Raw genomic sequence first — 16804 nt, 5'->3', positions numbered from 1 at the left:
ACTTCTGATAGCATCCTCAGTCGGTCACATTTGGGGTCATGCACACTCACATGAACTTCCAAGGCACCAGCGTGCAGCAGCAGCACTGACGAAACGCTGCTCTAACATAAACAGAACTCTTATATTACGTCGCAAACAATGAGCCTTGTCTTCTGTCTCGGAAAAATAAAATCAGTCTCACACAAAAGGGTTCTGAAACGCAGCTCATGTTTCTTCTAATCGCGCAGGTCCTCTTACTAAATAGTGGAGCCATTCAATGAGAAATAAAACACAAAAAGGATTTCATGGGGAATTTCCTGTTACTTGAAGATGTTTTTCATCTCTTGACCTGCTCTTAATGGAAGTTTTTTTTTTTGAAAACGGAAGTCAACAAAACATCTTTCTCAGTTTCCTTCATTTCATTTCACACATAATCAGATTTAAAGTTTTAAAAATGATCCTTGTCATCTCATTCCAGCATTTCCTAGAAGCTCAGAGAGAAACATCCACATTCAGACTTTATCTTTAGCTGCATTTCATGCACATTTTTATTCACCGTTTAACTGAATGTGGTCGGAGAGGTTTGAGGGGTGAGGAGGAAAGAGGCGATGTGCGCGGCTCATACAGTCTGTCCTACAGGATGTCCAAATGCTGTTTGTTTTTTCTCACTCTCACTGAACAGGAAGTCCTTTAATGCACAACAACGCACTCCGCAATCTTCTCATGGAGAGCCGTGTTTATGCACTAAGGACAAATTCTGATGCAGTTTACTCAAAAACGTCACTACACGTCAGAGAGGATGGAAATATTTAACTTCTCCTCCGTTACTTGATTACACTGCAGGTTGTGTTTAAACATGTTAGATTCTACGCCATTATTTGTTGTTAAAGGTTAAAACAACACAACCTGTTAGCGTCCGCCTGCTGCGGTTGTTATTTTAAGGGATTGTTGTGCAAAATCAAAGTTTTCAATAACAGAGGTTCAGTCACATCAGTGTCATTGACTCATTGCCGCGAGGCTGTTTTTATTAACTGGAAGTGAAAGTTTGAAACATGTTGCAGGAGTTTTACGGACGACGCGTTGACCTGCTGGTGGAGACACAGAGATGTCTCGTATGTAAAAGTGTCTCTTATTTGGAGATCTTAAGGTTTTTCATTTCGTCCTCACAGCTGCTTTTTAATAAAGGCTGCACATTGTCTCTGGTTAGCTTGATGCCTCTGGGTTCGAGGCCTTTCTGGGTGGAGTTTGCATGTTCTCCCTGTGTCTGCGTTTGGTTTTCTCCAGGTATGTTTCCTCCCACCTCCAAAGACATGCTCGTTAGGCTGATTGCTGATTCTAAATTGACCCTAGGTGTGAGTGTGTAAGTGAATGTTTGTTTGCCCTGAGAAAGACTGGAGACGTGTCCAGGTTGTACCTCGCCTCTCGCCCGATGTCAGCTGGGAGCGGCTCCATTAACCCCCGTGAGGATAACAGGTAGTAGGAGTTGAGATGAGAGCTTTGCACTTTCAGTTTCATCAGCTGCTTGTTTTTCTACCTCCATGTTTCTTTCCCTCCTGGAAACTCCTCACCTGATATTTACCCCACGAGGAGCAAACAGGCTCGGAGAGAATGGATTTATTCCGACCAGAGAGAAACCAGCAGGTCGCCAAAAACATCTTACATCTTTTGCCAAACAAAAAAAAAAAGCTTAGCCCACTGGCATTTTTCATAATACAAGATGATTTGACTGAATCATCTTCTTCTACACTACACTGCAGTGTGTTCTGGGGTTAAATCGACTGACTGAAGACTGATGTAAGTCTAATAAAGGGGTTACATTGCAAAGTGTGTCATTTTAAGGATTGTTAAGTAGCTGCACTACTTGTGTAAATGTACTCAAGTTACTTTGCATCACTTTATTTTTTTATGCTTCTACTTTTTGTGCTTTTTAAGCTGTTTTAAAACGGACGGGCATAAGGTTGTGTGGAGGGTACTTTTCCAGCCACTTTTCTTAAACCCGGAATCTAAACGCTTCCAGCGCTTCTATTTCATCTGCTAGAACAATATACGCTCATCAAAGTTCGAGTTTTACTGCCGCAGTCACATGTTTCCTGATATGCATGCAGTACTTGTCCTCGGCTGAACTAAGATTATATGACGCTCGTGGTCTGTGTCCTGGTGAGGGAATGTGGCCTCGAGGCCCACTGGGAGCTGCCTGCATTTCTGCTCCCATCTGACCCAAATGTTAAACGTCGACTTTTTAACCCTCGTTAACCCTAAAAAAAGAAAAGGGGGAGAAAAAAAAGGAAAGTATGTGCGTGTGTGTAAATCCTGATCCATGATACGGCCTCGCTTAGCTGTGAAGCTCTGCATGGGACCGTCTGTGTAATTAGCAGGTTGATGTAAACACGGGGAGACGTGAGGCTTTAAAACATGTGAAGTTTTCTCGTAGCAGATATGTTGGCAGACAAGCTGTGTGAGTTTTTAGTTTTTTCTCTGCCGTCAGATCACAGAGGCAAAGCGGTCAAACACAGCAGAGTTATCTCAGGTCACGGACTAGTTTTTCCAACAAAAAAAAAAGAAAGGATCTATCACGAGTCCGAGACTGTGCTTCGTGATCATAAGCTGATGCTGCTGCTCGGCCCATGTCTGGGAGAACCCGGCCTGATAAGGAGGTCTTTCCCCCTCTTTCAGGTGTCACATGATGGGGAGATCAAACGGCGCTTGGCATTGAACGTCCCACGACTGGAATGTTTACCTTTCACAAGAGCACCGGGAGATACGGCTCACGCCCACGCTCCGATCCATTCACGGTGATTTATTTAAACCTTGGCCTTTGGAGGGCATCAGAAGAAGAGGGGGGGGGGGGAGTTGCATCCAGAAAAACAGGGATGTTTGGAATCACACCCACAGGAAGAATGCACACCTGTGTGAATGCTACACACGCCCTGAGGGTCTCTGAGGCCTTCGTACAGTACAACACTATTACAACATTATTTTCAACGTTTGATTCTCATCCACCAGTACAATCAGTGGACATCATGTCCTGATTGAAATCATCTTGCTTAGACGAGACACGCAGAAAAGTTTTATTCAACCTTTTATGCTGCTGCTGTTTCAGTCAGGTCTCCCTTGGAAATAAACGAGATGATCTCAGTGGGACTAACCTAGGTAAAATAAAGGTTAAGTGACAATAAAAAATAAAAGAAAAGTAGCTTCTTCAGTTCTGAAAGACTGGTGAAGAGTTGGGGTTTGAGAAGGAACATCTGTGGGTGTCAGCCACACTTGAATGAGTGGATGAGTGTCTTCAAGAAAAACCCTACAAGTTCAGTTGCCCTTGTTTCAGCTGTTTATTTATTTGGATATAACATGACCTGGATGTTAACATAGACGCCGAAATACATCCCCAACCATCACTATGGAGCCTCATTTTGCTGGAAATACAACACAATGGAAGAAGATTTTTTTTCCTCCATTGTTGCTGTCCACATGTATTGGTATCAGTATTAGGGCCATGAAGAAAAAAAATTGGAAAAAAAATTGGAGGAGGAAGATTTTTTTTTTATCAATTATGCACTTTGAGAAAAAAGTTGAAATTTTGAGGAAAAATTACACAATTTTGAGGAAAAAAGTCAAAATTTTGAGAAAAAAGTCAAAATATAATTTTAGGAAAAAAATGTGAAATTTTGAGATAAAAAGTCATAATTTCAAGAAAAAAGACGAAAATTTGAGAAAAAAGTCAAAATCCATTATCATAAACTCGACCTTTAAACTGGCAGTACCACATACGTATGGTACCAGTGATACTCTGTGGAAGACTCGGCTTTAATTAATAATTTATATTAAGAATGATTGATTATTGATATTGATTATGTTTCAGTTATGTTGCTGATATATTATATTGGACTGTTGCGTGTGAACAGGACCACAGTGCGTCTGTTTGAAGATGTACTTTATGACAATGTAGTTCGACTTTTTCCTCAAAATTTTGACTTTTTTCTCAAAATTTTGACTTTTTTCTCAAAGTGCATTATGAATAAAAAAAAATCTACCTCCTCTATTATTTTTTCTCATAAAACTCTTCCGTACATGGTGGATTCCTGCTTCGTTCATTTTTTCAAACACTTGTTTTGCTGCCTCCACGTTATCACGTTCCTTCCTGGAAACTAGTGAAATCATTTTGAATAAACTGGTCTGATAATTTAATACACTGATAAAGCATGACGATATGACTTCCTAATGTTGTGCAGGTCTCCCTCTAAAACACTTGTGGGAGAATGAACTGAATGAGTTAAATCATACTCGGAGACTTTAGAAAAATTCTTGTCAGTTTAGTCCGACAACCACTAAAAGACCCGAGATGAGACTTAAACCTTAAAGCAAAACTTCTTTAGTGCAGTGAATGCTCCTGATAGATAATGTCTGATTAATCTGTGTGCAGTGCACAAAAACACTAATGCAGATTTAGTGCATGTAGCGTCAGACTGTGACCTCATTTGACCGCTCACGTCTTGCGGTTTACATCTGGAGCTGGTGTGCAGATGCAGATGGAGGCTCTGGTTTCCAGTGAAGCCTCTGGTCCCAGGACACAGTGGTCTGGTAAACCAATGTCCTCTGCTCGGGCTGAGAATCAGCAGCCCGGAATGTGATGTGAGTGGGCACAATGACGCTAATCCCCAGAAAAGTTGTTCTTTTTTCTTCTTCTTCTCCTCCAATCTCCACAAGATTGCCTTAATCGGATAATTCATGTCTTATTAAACCGGCAGCTCAGATCATAGATCGAGGTCTGGGAGAAAAACACTGAAACAGAGCCGGGGTCATTCGTGACGGAAGAGTCTTGACTCGACTGATTTAAGGTTGTCAATGGGGGGAATGGATTTGTTCGTTAGATCCCGGCGTCTTGGCATGCTGAAGGATGGTTCACGTGTGCGTTTGAATGAGTGTATATGTTTGTGAGCTTGTGATTGTGCACTTGTGTGTGGGAAACCCAGGAAATCCAGTCTCCCATGCGCCAGCATCCATTGTGTTTAGTTTCCTCCTCTCCCTCTCTTTCTTAGTGACTGTGTGTGTGTGTTTAGCTGCAGTGCTTCCCTCTCTCGCTGCGACTCTAATGAGAAGTAGGAGGAAGTCCGAGCCAGAGGATTGCACTTGGCAAAGTTAACTGGAAACAGTCTCATGAATGGGTCAGGGGAGCTGTGTTGGTAGAATTAGCTGTTATTCAGTCTCCCGTACAACAGAGTGGAGTTTTCCATCCAAAATCACACCCTCCTCCCCCGTCCTTCCCTCCCCTCCCATCAAGTCCATGTCTGCTGATCATTTCTTCAGTCACAATAGAACAATCTGTCCAGAACATGCACATCAAAGGGTCCACGGCAGTAAATAAAGAGTGGAGGGTCGTGCACCGTGAGGAAGATCTGCAGGCGGATAAACACGGTCGCCACCCTCCGTCGTGTTCTCTGTGTTGACTCCCGCTTCTCTTCGCTTCTCGTTGACTCTATTATCCACGAGAGGGGCGGATGAAAGCGTGCAGCAGGAAATCATAGTGTAGAGGCGTGACAAAGTTGCACTTGTATGCTAAGAAGAACACTTTATGGAGATGGTAAGAAAAGCACGAAGAATAGATCATCAGCTGTTGGAGGAGACTGTGAATCAAATGGTGAACATTTAAAGCCATGGTGTATCTGAAAACAACTGGATTTATTGAAGTTCTGACTGAATGTAGGTGTCTTCATTGCCTTGACCAGCCTCTCATGAGAAGGTGTAGCTAAAATGCATGGCTGAAGAGGTCTGCAGAAGTCAGGGAAACGTCCATGCAAAGGCGACGCCGCTCAGGTTTATTAGAATAACATCATCTACGTCAGATGAGAACTGGGTCATTAATGGGCCTCTGACATGTGAGTTTTCCTCAACCCTCAAACGAGTCCACTCACCTTGTTTTGGATTCGAGGAATGGACATTAGACTTGCAGAAACTGGGACTTTGGATACGACAACATCCTGGAGAGACACACAACCTCCAAGAAACAGAGTGACCTAAACCCAGCTGAGACAATTCACGAAGAACTGGAGCAGAAAAGCAGCAACATACTGGATGTGGGAAGGATTCTGGAAACCTTGTGATGACCTCAGGGAGCTGAAGCCTTTTTTATTATTATTATTATTACAGTACAAATCCATATGTGTAGTTTAATAGCTCTGATGTCGGTATAAAATACGACTGATGCAGAATAAAAAATAACTCAGCTTGGACTTTATGGTTCTGGGGGGATTTTCATTTTGATGCATTTAATGTGAGGATAAAAACTTTGCGTGAAGGGGAAGATACACAGAATGGAAACTAAACCACTGGCCGATCATTTTCAAGAATCTGTCATCTCCACTGGGTGATAGAAACACAACTGGACGCGAGTATCTCGAAGATGAAATAAAGTCTTTGGGTCCAGAGCAGACACACAGGGCTTAGGGCGCTCAGGAGACTTCGAAATATTTGCAGGCGGGTGAAGTGAGGTCGCCCCTCTCGCTTCCTCCCTCAAAGTTATAGCGATGGAAGTTATCCTCAAAACCCCGAGAAGTGGAGGCCATCTGAGGACAAAGAGAAAACTTTTGGATTTACAAGCTCAAGGCGACGTTTTTCCCTGGACTTAATGCTGATGGCCTTTTTAAGCTTTGTCCTACTTCCTGTTGCTGTGCACTGATGAAGGTCGATATGGCTTTTAACTAGTTTTTCTCTATGATTTAAGATAAAGGCTTTTTATGCTTTTTCTAGCACAGAGTCGCTTTGCAATCTTTTCTCTTTTTTGATCTACACGTCCAGTTAAAGCATTTTTTTTGGTTAAAAGCTGAAATCACTGGACAATGTTTTCAGGTCCCGCTGCAGTATTCTGCAGGATGAAACACACCCCTCGTAACACCTCTACTCCTGGCTCCCATCCAGCCGGTCTGCACCACCAGGCTGCAAAATATTTTCCCCCAATCCATCAAAACAGATTCTTAGAAACCAAAGCATAGTTTTCTGGAAAGATTCCACAGATTTCCTCTATTGTTTTGAAGGTTGAGGCAGAAACGAGGCAAGTAAGGCCCCAAACTATCTGCATGACTTGGTAAAGTGGAAAAATATGTGATGAAACCTTCTGGATGGGCCGTCCCGTGTGTGTCTGCAGGTCACAGCGTTGTTATCCAGGTCTGTTTTTCACAGGGTTTATCGGGTTTCCCCGGGTCGCCCTGATCCGCTCTGTTTTTTTGGAGGCCGTTACGACATTTTCTGCATGTTTTAAAGGTGTTTTCCTGCGGCTCGTCACATTCCATCTGCGTGGACGTTCAGATGAGACCAAACGTTACAGGAGCGGTACGGGGGGGGTCGGGGTTAGTATGGGCCACCGCTGCTCTTACACAACTACGCAGTTCATTGACCCCGCGCGTATCTGTGCTGATGTGCTTGTAAGAAAAACATAACATACAAGACGGGGAATAACACTCTTGCAGTGGGGAAATCTTTGATGAGAAACAATCTAGGGGGAGGATGTTTTTCTCTTTTTTTTTTCTCGGCTAATCAGAAACAAGCAGTTGTTTTGGGCTTCTGGTCTCCTGGAGACCTCAACGAAGGCAGGTTGTGAAACAGAAACTCTTAGTGTGTTCAGTGCCTGCATGTGGATTAGATAAAAACAACAACAAACCTTCCGGGTGAATAACACGCTGTAGCCCCACGTTGTGTTCTGTCCCTGACAGACATGTATGAACGAAAGTGGAGAAAATACTCTTAGATCTTCGGGTTGTCTGCTGTTGCAGGATGATCCGAGACGCTCTCCAGAGACGCGGCTTGTTGTTGGCAAATACTCGGAGTCCTCAAGACAAAATTTAAACTGCAGTAGTGGCAACGCTCCAAGGCCACGTCCACACGTACCAAAACAATCTTTTTTCTTGGCGTCATTTCGAGTAATTTCTCAGTGGACGTCAATCCTTTACCAAACCGCAGATAAGTGGTAGAAAAGCTGTAGTACATGTCCCCGGCCTATATACAAACACACTATCTGGATTACACTCCATAATCCTTTTTAGCTCATCGCAGTTCAGTACAGAGGGTACGAGCTGACGTCACTGCAGCCCGGGGCCCCTGACTGGCAAAAACATGGTGAAATGTAGCGGTAAAGCAGTGAGACCAGGAAAAATGTGGATTATCAGATCAAATTAAGGACAAATGAACTCGACAATGATCCATATGAACTAGTATGGATTTAGAAATGTGGATTAGCCTCAGTTTCACTTAGTTTCAGGTCATTTCAGTTATGCTAACGCTAAGAGCTTTACTGAGAAGTAACGTACTGTACACAATACTGTAGCGTTAGAAGGACGACGAGGAATGACCACAAATATTCAGTTTATTGTTATTTATTGTGGGAAAACAACAACATCCACAAACTTATCTGACAGCCTCCAGAACGTGACTTAACTTAAGGTTTGACTTCATCAATAAATACAGCATAAATTAATATTAGCTGACACTAAATGAACCACAACACCAGAGTCTGAATTCCAGTTGTTTCTTCATAATGCAGCGATTCATTTACTTCTCTGTTCTTTGGCAGATATCTGTAAAAATATAAAATATATCTGACTGCTTTTCAGATCTGCTGGTTCAGTCAATCACACAACAGCACAATAAATCCTATGGTTCAAACTAATCTCCATGTTTAACTGTCACGTTCTGCCAATCAGTGGCCGCAACCATGGAGACTTCAGCTCTTGTGATGTGTTCATCTTTTGACAGCTCTTTGGTCTTGCCCATGGTGCTGTAGAAGTTGGAATGTAAGAAACTGATTCTTAGAGCAGGTGTGCTTTATATACATGACGAGTTAAGATCAGGAGTATTGGTAATTAGTTGACTGAGCACAGCTGTGTGCCACATGCGCACCAGCCAATCTGTAGGAGCCTGAATTCTAAGTGAATTGTTGGGGATCAAATACTTATTTCCCTTAATAAAATACATAACAATTTATAACTTTTAGATTGTGTGTTTTTTATGCATTTTCGATTGATATTCTGTCTATACCCATAACCAGTAAACAACCATAAAAACCAGAGTCTGATCATTTCTATGGAAGTGGGCAAACTTACAAATTCAGCAGGGGATCAAATACTTATTTCCCCCACTGTATATACATACCCTCTATATATCAGACCTAGCCACACAACAAGGATCAATATCTGATGCAGCACCATCACAAGCCTGTAGTCCACCATAGATGTTATGTTGTTGTTGTTGTTGTTGTCGTTGTTGTGAGACGTCAGAGGCTAGAAAGGTGATGACATCATCGTGTTCGTATCAAGGCGTCCACATGAATGAAAAAAGAAACCGCATTTGTCCTTTTCACCCTGGGACTTGGAATCAAAAAGGTTCCAGTCTCTGTTATCCGTTATGAGAAGTTTGCTCCTTGTGTTGTTCTGTGTTGAGCTTCTCCACCACCTAAGTCAGTGGTAACAAACCTTCTTGTACTGCTCCTGAAATGCTTGTTCTTTCCTCGCTCATGCTGGAGTTGGAGTTGTTTCTGCAACAGATCTATGCAGAGTCGTAGCCTAAGCGAGAGTCCTACACTGCTGTACCTTTATACTTCCTGGTGCTGGTGTGTCGGCATCATTCTGTGCTGAATTAACCCGAATTTACTTCAGTTAAGGGCGACTGCAAGTGAGCAGCTCATGCTGGAGTCAGAGCAACTTTTTACTGAAATCATTGCATAACGAGAGGGACGTCTGATGGTTCGTAAGAGTCAGTGCCTCGTCAGTGAGATACGTGGATGAGGAAATTAATCTCAGACCAATCACTGTTGCTGTTGCTTGAAGGTGCATGTGAGGCTGCAGCTTTGGGTGGGAACCTTCCTTAAGAGGAATCTGAAGCCATAAAAGAAACAGCTGTCAAGGAGTTTTGCAAACTGCTGCAAAAATGGTGATAGATGGATGATTTACAGTCGCGGCAAACAAATTAAATTATCTCTCAGTGTTGAGCTTCCATCTTGAACCTCAGTCAGCTGTAATCGGAACTGAGCGGTGCACGCTGGATTCAAAGCTAGTAAATGTTGAATGGCAGTTACTTTAACTGAAATCATTGCATAAGGAGAGGGACTCGTGATTAGGGATGGATATCGATACCATAATGGCACCAGTAGTAACCAGACCGTAAAGCAATGCAGATTTTAGTGCCACTGAATCTTTAATTACCGCCCCCTTGGCTCTTTTTTTCCCCCGAGAGCTTTGTTGAAATTTTGTATAGTGAAAATACACGTCAGTTTTTCACCTGCATGGATGGAAGTGAACCTTCAAAGTGTCTAAGACCAAACGTTTGTCAAAGGTTTGTGTGGACTTCTCCTCAGAAGATGCAGACTGGTCGACCTGCAACAAGGGAGCTAACACCTGGAATCAGATTCAACATCTGACCATCTGAACCAAAAGCTTTGCAGGGTATTAAAAAAGAACAAAAGATGCAAGACAAAATCTCAGGAACTCAGAGACGAGGAAACACCAGGTTGACGAGACACAGGTGAAACCAATGAGTGCAGCCAAAAGACAAAAGGCAAATAGCAAATTAAATGCAAAGGGAAAACCACAGCACCAGGCTACAGTGCTGCATTTGAATCAAGCTTAAGAGTGAATCTGAAGTCTTTAAGACAAAGAAAAAGATCCTGCACAGAAACAAAAAGCTGCTCAGTTTTCAAAATTAAGAGAAGGAGTCGCTGGGAGTGAAGGGGACAAAGAAAGAGGTAAAGGAGAAACAAAAGGAACTATGGAGGAGAAACATGGATAAAATAACTTCAACTAGTTGCCTGTTGACCTGTAAACTTAGCTCGGATGCTGAAAGAACATGAATAAGCAAGGATTTAAAGTATGAGCATCTAATCACCCGACAACATAGTTTAAGCTGATGTTTTATGAGATGCTAAAGGATGGGAAACGAGCTCGTCTGGACAACGCTGTTCTCTGTAATGCTGGCGAGTGTTTTGCCCAGGACCCTGATTCCCCTTTAGAATCACCTCATATGCTCTCCGACTCCCAGTCGGCTCGTAATGCTTCGTTTGAATGTTTCTCAAATCATAAAACATTTCTCATAAAGATTTCTCAGATGCATTCTGGAAGAAGTCCTCCTTTATGCAAGGTTTATAGGTTGCAGCGAGTGGTTTTGGAAACGGTTGATAAAAGAAATACACTGATGCTTTCTTCTCTTTTTTGGAAAGTTCCATCATAAGATCTGTATCATTCTGTTGTCCCGGGGTCGAATGAGGAGAAGAAGCTGGGAGGCATTTACCCTAGAGACACATTAGCTTTGCTCTGTTAAAACTTTAAAATCTGTTGTTTACTGCGAACATTAAAATAAATAAAATTAGACCTAACAAGCCGGAACTATTTCTTGGTAGCTGTTTATGGTTTCCTTGTAAAATAAATTACCGGCTACAGCTCGGAGCATGAGTCCTCCTGGTTTCATTAAACTCGACAGAAATACGTGCTGAATTCTGACTGCGGCTGATGTCCTGATGTCCCGGATACCGTATACGTGAAGAGGTCACTGTTGAGCCTTCGTGCGTCATCGCTCCAGAAGTGAGACGCTCTCACTGATGTTTGTGTTTCTGTTATGGCCCTTGGTTCAAGCTGTATCTGTGCAGACAACAAGTCACAAACATGAGTGAAGACGAGTTTATATTTTGGTGATGCAGAAGCTGCAGAAGTTTGAATAAAGGCTGTGAACCTGTGTTCCTGCTGGTTCTGGTGTGAAACCCAAACCGAATGAAAATGCTCCATGTTATCAGTTTCACTGGGGTAGAATATTATTTTTCCCAAACCCAAAGTCACGTAAACAGTAAATCTGAGTCAGTTCCTTCTTGACGTAAATGTGCAGTGACGTTCGAGTGACGTTTCCTCGACTGGAGAGCTTGTTTTTAATAACAGCTCTGAACGAACTGGACGTTATCACAACCTCAGACAGCAGAAAAAATAGAAATATTCGTTTAAAAAGTTCCATCAGAAATTAATTGAAGATTAGAGATAAACTGAAGACTGGAAAACAAACTCAGAACCGCTGGAATATCTTTGAAGACTGGCTACTGCAAAGATAAACAACACAAGGGGTGGGCGATACTGGAAACTTTGATATCGATCTAATTTCAAGGGAATACAGGGCTGGTATCGCAGATACCGATCAACAGTACAAAATTTAAATAGTTCCCCCATTACTACACACAATTATTTTTAGAAAAAAGTAAATAAATAAGAAACAAATCAGTCAGTTGAGCAAAATAAGTAACAAAAGCAACAAAGTAATGATAAATATACAAATTACTCAAACAGGGAAATGTTGTCTCATTCGTTTTCCACCACAGAAGTGAGTCTGCAGCCTGACTCCACTTCAATAACAGCATCAGTTCCAGCTGTTGTGATGCTGCTGTGATGCTTTGATTTGAGTATCAAACTCTGTCCATCTCCACCTTTTACTGCAGGTGGAGGTGGAGAAACTCCACAGACTTGTAGAGAAGCTGCATGAACTCTGTGCGGAGGAATTTACTGGACATATAGAAGAGAAACTGACAAAAGTATCAATCTCATCATGCTAGTATCGATCTGATACTAGCTTTGGTATCGATACTATCAATACAGCCCTGCTAAACTACACAATAACAAAAGTGGATTTGACCCGACCAACTTTCCCAAGGAAACTGTTGCTATAGTAATAATAGGAACTGCTGCTGATTAGATGAGAAACTTCCATCTGTGATCAGTCACGGTATGTCCTCATCGCTCTTTCACATCTGTAAAACAGCTGCTCTGATTAAAAGTAGTGGAACCTGTAAACACCAGACGGGAATAGATCACCCCACATGTAAACAGTTGACCTGAAACCTTCAATGGGAACGAGGAAAAAGTCTCTGTGTAAACCTGGCTACTGTTCTGTTTTTTGAGCTTCCCCCGTGGAACTGAGCGTCCAACTCTTGCTAGACTTGGAGCTAATAAATGTTTAACAGTTGAACTTTTACTGAGGCTGAGACGTTTGAGTGGATGGTGCGTAGGAGTCAGAAGGAGGGAGAATTTTCTGTACTTGAGAGACGTGGACGAGGAAATTCGTCTCAGATCAATCACAGCTGTTCAGGCCTGAATCTGAAGAGGTGGACAGACAGAATAAAAAAAAGTCTAATGCAATATAAAAGTATACAAATGAATGGTTTTAATGTTGTGGCTGATCGGTGTATATATGCAACACAGAAGGATGTGAAAATATAGAGCAAACAGGATATGCAAATGTAAATATACAATATGAAGTGGACATGTGTTGGATGATGAAAGAAGAGAGCGGCGTGGGTGCTACCAACTACATTCACACAAACAGAAAAGACCCACAACACGGACATCCAGGTGTCCAGATATCAGCAAATTACATATTATCCATTAATCGAAGCGTTGAGGCCGTTAGAATGAACATCTAATGTGTTTTCGCAGGTTAATCATCTTGTCGGTTTGGGAACTGGAGGAAGCTGCAGGTTCTTTACGACCGGTCACCAGTTTGTTCTCAGGTACGTGCTGCAGACGTAACGCAGGTTTGACGTCGATCCGCGGGGTTCACCGCTTGTTTGGCCTCACTCACGTACAAAAATGTCCGCAAACAGATGTAAGCAAACATGCAAATAAAATTAAAGATGACACACACACACACACACACACACACACACACACACACACACACACACACACTTACACACACACGCTTACACACAGTGTTTGGCAGAGGGGCTTGTGTTTTTCCTCCCACGCTCCAGTGTCCAGATTCCAGCAGGCTTTACAGTAAATGATGTTATGACACACACAGGGTCATTGGGTAAGCAGTGCGAGGGAGGGAGGGACTGATGGGGTGGGGGGGTGGGGGTGCGGGGGGCTTTGAACTAAACCCGCAGAGTGTCTGGGTCGGCCGCACCGCTGCACCGCGTCTGAGTCAGACTCGCTGATAGACGGACGTTTACAACTGTAAAAAGAAAAGGACCCGTTTCCACTGCTTATCTCAGAGTGTGTGAGTGTTTGCGTTGGCACTCCTGAGGCGGGCGTGTTTGATCCTATCAGAGGGTCCAGCAGGTGGTTAGCGCACACACACACACACACACGTACGCACACACACACACACATTCTGTTGTAAATTTCTGGGTTATCAACAAGTTGAGTATTGACATCCTCTGTGGTGATTGCACACAATCAGCATGAATCACAAAGCTAACAGCCGGGGTGGGAGGGTAAAGGGGGGTGTGGGGGTGGAGGAGTGGGGCGGGGGGGGAGGTGTGGCGGGGGTCGACTGGTTTTATCATTTACCCGCGGAAAAACACAACCTTGATGGTTTCGTGTCAGGGCACGGGGGTCTTGTTGTGTTGCCATGACAACCTGCCACTCAGGATGCTCGACATGCCATCACACTTAAACGCACACACACACACACACACAAACACACACACACGTGTTTTTTTCACAGCGCTGATGAATGTTTGGAGGCCCGGCTCTTCCTGCGACAGGACCTGAAACATCCCTCCACACACAGGCCGACACAATGACGAGGTCCCACGTTTGTTTTGTTTTCTTTTTCCTCTGAACACCCCACCACCACCATCACCACCACCACAACCACCACCACCACCACCTCCTCTCTCCCTCACTCTTTGAGCAGGGAGGTGGAGGAGGAGGAGGAGGAGGAGGAGGGGGGCAGAAACTTAAATAACCCCGCTGAGGTCCTGACATCTTTCACTGTCTCCAACACTGAAACTGAGCTGAAAATGCAGATTGTAGTGGTTGTTCTCCCTGACTCATCTATGCAGGAAGTCTGGAGGCGTAGTAGTTAACAGGTGTAGGTGGAGCAGGTCGTCCACAAACCAGAGGGTTCCCAAGGGTCCTCAAGCAAGACTCAGCATCTCTGAGTTGTTCGCTTACGTTAACGAATGTGTAGATTAGGCCAGAGATCTTCAATGTTTTTAGGTAGGGACCCTCTACCTACTATATGTGTTCTATATTAAACTAACTAACTAACTACAGTGGGGGAAATAAGTATTTGATCCCCTGCTGAATTTGTAAGTTTGCCCACTTCCATAGAAATGATCAGACTCTGGTTTTTATGGTTGTTTACTGGTTATGGGTATAGACAGAATATCAGTCGAAAATGCATAAAAAACACACAATCTAAAAGTTATAAATTGTTATGTATTTTATTAAGGGAAATAAGTATTTGATCCCCAACAATTCACTTAGAATTCAGGCTCCTACAGATTGGCTGGTGCGCATGTGGCACACAGCTGTGCTCAGTCAACTAATTACCAATACTCCTGATCTTAACTCGTCATGTATATAAAGCACACCTGCTCTAAGAATCAGTTTCTTACATTCCAACTTCTACAGCACCATGGGCAAGACCAAAGAGCTGTCAAAAGATGTCAGGGACAAGATTGTAGACCTGCACAAGGCTGGTATAGGTTACAAAACCATCAGCAAAAGGCTTGGTGAGAAGGTGACAACTATTGGTGCCATTATTTGCAAGTGGAAGACCCATAAAAGGACCATCAACTGTCCTCCGTCTGGAGCTCCCCGCAAAATCTCGCCTCATGGAGTGAGGATGATGATGAGAAAGGTGAGGGAGCAGCCTAAAACAACACGGCAGGAGCTTGTTAATGATCTGGAAGCAGTTGGGACCTCCGTCACCAAGAAAACAGTTGGCAACACACTGCGCCGTTATGGATTGAACTCTTGCAGTGCCCGCAAGGTCCCCCTGCTCAAGAAGGCACATGTACAGGCCCGCCTTAAGTTTGCCAGTGAACATCTAAATGACTCAGAGAAGGCTTGGGAGAAAGTGCTGTGGTCTGACGAAACCAAAGTTGAGCTATTTGGCATTAACTCGACCCGCCGTGTTTGGAGGATGAAAAAACGTGAGTATGACCCAAAGAACACCATACCCACGGTTAAGCATGGAGGTGGAAACATCACGTTTTGGGGCTGTTTTTCAGCAAAGGGTACAGGGCAACTTCACCGCATTATGAGGCCAATGAATGCAGCCATGTACTGTAACATCTTGGACAAAAACCTTCTTTCCTCAGCAAGAACACTGAAGATGGGTTTTCCAACATGACAATGACCCAAAACATACTGCCAGGACAACAAAGGAGTGGCTCAAGAAGAAGCATATTAAGGTCATGGAGTGGCCTAGTCAGTCTCCAGACCTTAACCCGATCGAAAACCTGTGGAGGGAGCTGAAGCTCCGAGTTTCCAAGAGGCAGCCAAGAAACTTGAAGGATTTAGAGACTGTCTGTAAAGATGAATGGGCCAAAATCCCTCCTGCGCTGTGTGCAAACCTGGTGACCAACTACAAGAAACGTCTCATCGCTGTGCTTGCCAACAAAGGTTTCTCTACAAAGTACTGACTTGTGTTGTGCTTGGGGATCAAATACTTATTTCCCTTAATAAAATACATAACAATTTATAACTTTTAGATTGTGTGTTTTTTATGCATTTTCGACTGATATTCTGTCTATACCCATAACCAGTAAACAACCATAAAAACCAGAGTCTGATCATTTCTATGGAAGTGGGCAAACTTACAAATTCAGCAGGGGATCAAATACTTATTTCCCCCACTGTATTATTATTGTACTTGTTGAGGAACAATGAATTAGACATTTGACCATTCATGAACGCTCAGTCGTTTGTTCCAGCAGATCTAATAAATGAAGGATACTGGCTGTGCTACTGTTCCACTGATAATCAGAATAACAAAAAAAAACAAATCTCTGGTTGTGCTGGTTTCTCTCAGGTTGGAATAAATCCATTCTCTCCGAGCATCAGAAACAGTGGTG

The sequence above is a fragment of the Mugil cephalus genome, chromosome 6, assembly GCF_022458985.1.
Source record: "Mugil cephalus isolate CIBA_MC_2020 chromosome 6, CIBA_Mcephalus_1.1, whole genome shotgun sequence".
Taxonomy (NCBI): Eukaryota; Metazoa; Chordata; class Actinopteri; order Mugiliformes; family Mugilidae; genus Mugil; species Mugil cephalus.
This window is presented reverse-complemented; position numbering follows the sequence as displayed.